Raw genomic sequence first — 2,464 nt, forward strand, 5'->3', positions numbered from 1 at the left:
CCTCCCGCCCTCCCTCCCTAAAATAAATGAAAACATATCCTTGGGTGAGGATTAAAAAAAGTAAATTAGGTCATTCACCTACCGTCTTAAAACCTTGTCAGTGCATTCATTTTCTCTAGGTGATGCTTTTAAGGCCCTTCAGAATACGGGTTTTGTTTCAAGCCTTATTTCATGTTTTGTTACTCTTTCCTCACCCAGTCCTTTCCTTGATATTAGTGCTCACTGAATTGCTTCCATTCCTGCCCTCCTCCCCAAAACTTTCCTGTTCTCCCTTTGCTCCTGTCTGTCCTTCAGGTTGAAACACCAGTGCCACTTTCCCTAGGCTGTATTCCCAGACTGCTAAATCGGTTAGGGTTTCCTTGGTGTGCACCCACTGGAAAATTCTTCCTACCTCCTTGTCTTTCTTCCTTTCTGAGCTACAAGCTGGATGATGCTTGGTCACCACTTCACAGTGTGTTTTGGTTTTAACAAGACTATTTGACAGTTTTTTATAACTCAGTGGGTCCCAGGGCAGCAGCTGAACTATTATTTTGCTTCAGATCAGATTGAGAATTCAGCCCCAACAAACAAAATAAATTTGTGTTTAGAAGCTGTTATATTTAGCAGGGTATTGTAGTGGTCTGTTTGTGACTACAGAGACTGGCTGACCAGATAGGACTGCTGTTCATATCTTACTCTGAGTCGTTGGCAGTTTATATCATAACTTGGAATTAGGAACTTCTTAGGACCCTTCAGTGCTAAGAATTACTTTATTTAGCTGTGTCTTCAACATCTATCAGAATACCTGGCACATTGGAAGTCCTGAAATGAAGTATTGACTGAGTGAATAAAATAAATCCGTTAAAAAAATAGTGCTTTAATGCATTTCTCCCCATCATCTTTGTTAATAACATGGCCATTTTAGTGTTTACTTTTCACTGGTCACTACCTCACTCCATAAATGCATCTGATCAGCATTTGTTTGGATTGGTTTATTACCCCAAAGTGCAGTAAGTACTTTAGCCCCTATCCACGGTTTCACTTTCCATGCTTTCAGTTACTCGTGGCCAACCAGTCTAACAATATTAAATAGAAAATTCCAAAAATAAACAATTCACAAATTTTAAAATGTGTGCCTTTCTGAGTAGCATGATGAAATCTCATGCCGTCTTGCTCTGTGCTGCCTGGGATGTGAATCATCCCCCTTTGTTCAGCATCTCCACGCTGTGTATGCTCCCTGCCCGTCAGTCACTTCATAGCCATCTTGCTTATCAGATCCACTCATGGTATAGAAGTGCTTTTATTTAATAATGACCCCAAATTGCAAGAGTAATGAAGCTGGCAATTCAGATAAGCCAAAGAGAAGCCATAAAGTGCTTCATTTAAGGCAGTGGTTCTCATCCTTCCTAATGCTGCGACCCTTTAATACAGTTCCTCATGTTGTGGTGACCCCAGTTTCATTGTTACAAATTGAACATAATTAAAGCATAATGATTAATCACAAAAACAATATGTAATTATATATGTGTTTTCCGATGGTCTTAGGCGACCCCTGTGAAAGGGTCGTTCGCCCCCTAAAGGGTTCGTGACCCACAGGTTGAGAACCACTGCTTTAAATGAAAAAGTGAAAGTTCTCAATGTAATAAGCAAAGGGAAAAAATCCTATGCTGAGGTTGCTAAGATCTATCCTAAGAATGTATTTTGTATATGAAAAATTGTGAAGAGGGAAATAGAAATTTGTGCTAATTTTGCAGGTGTGTATACAGGGTTTGGTACTATCTGGGTTTTCAGGCACTGAAGTTCTTGGAATGTGTCCCCGTGGATATTGAACATTCAGGTGATTAATTTTACTCTTTTAGTTAATTTTTTTGGTAAAGTCCCTTTCTTTATATCAAGATAGTTGTCACTCTTCCACCATGGTTTCTCATCTCAGTAAATAGAACTACCACCCATCCAGATGTCCTAAAAGAAACCTTTGAGACTCCCCTTTCCTCATCCCTGTGTCCAATCAATCACCTTGAGTCGACTTCCTGAGTACTTGGGGAATCCCAGTACTGCCCCCCCAGTTCCAGTATAGTCCAGGTTTCTTGGTCTTCAGCTAGATTTCTGCAACCTATCCCTTTTCCAGTCCAGTTTCCTTCCAGTCTATTCTTCATATCACAGCCAGGATAACCTTTTTAAAGTTTGAATCAGTTCTGGCTAGATGGCTTCGTTGCATGGAATATTGTCCCATGCACCGAAAGGTTGTTGGATTGATTCCTGGTCAAGGCACATAGCTAGGTTGTGGGTTGGTCAGAGCATGTACCTGAGGCAACTAATCGATGTTTCTCTTTCCATAGATCCCTCCCTCCCGCCCTCCCTCCCTAAAATAAATGAAAACATATCCTTGGGTGAGGATAAAAATGAGAGAGAGAGAGAGATAGATAGATAGAGAGAGAGAGAGAGAGAGAGAAAGGAAAAGGAAATAAATCTGATTTAATGCTCA

At 40.5% G+C, this 2,464-nt stretch overlaps 1 protein-coding gene across 9 annotated transcripts in view; it reads left to right on the forward strand.

The window, feature by feature from the left end:
* The window catches only part of TBL1XR1 (transducin (beta)-like 1 X-linked receptor 1), a 171,055-nt gene that overhangs the window by 122,872 nt on the left and 45,719 nt on the right, over positions 1–2,464 (forward strand). Inside the window, exon 1 of one of the 9 annotated variants that reach the window (XM_015568012.1) lies at positions 1,731–1,816. The exons of the other annotated variants lie outside the window; for them this stretch is intronic. The gene's annotated coding sequence lies outside the window, so the exon portion shown is untranslated. Of the gene's footprint in view, positions 1–1,730; positions 1,817–2,464 lie in introns of those variants that run through there. 9 annotated transcript variants of the gene reach the window in all.

This window comes from Myotis davidii, unplaced genomic scaffold (genome assembly GCF_000327345.1).
Source record: "Myotis davidii unplaced genomic scaffold, ASM32734v1 scaffold123, whole genome shotgun sequence".
In the NCBI taxonomy this organism is placed as follows: domain Eukaryota; kingdom Metazoa; phylum Chordata; class Mammalia; order Chiroptera; family Vespertilionidae; genus Myotis; species Myotis davidii.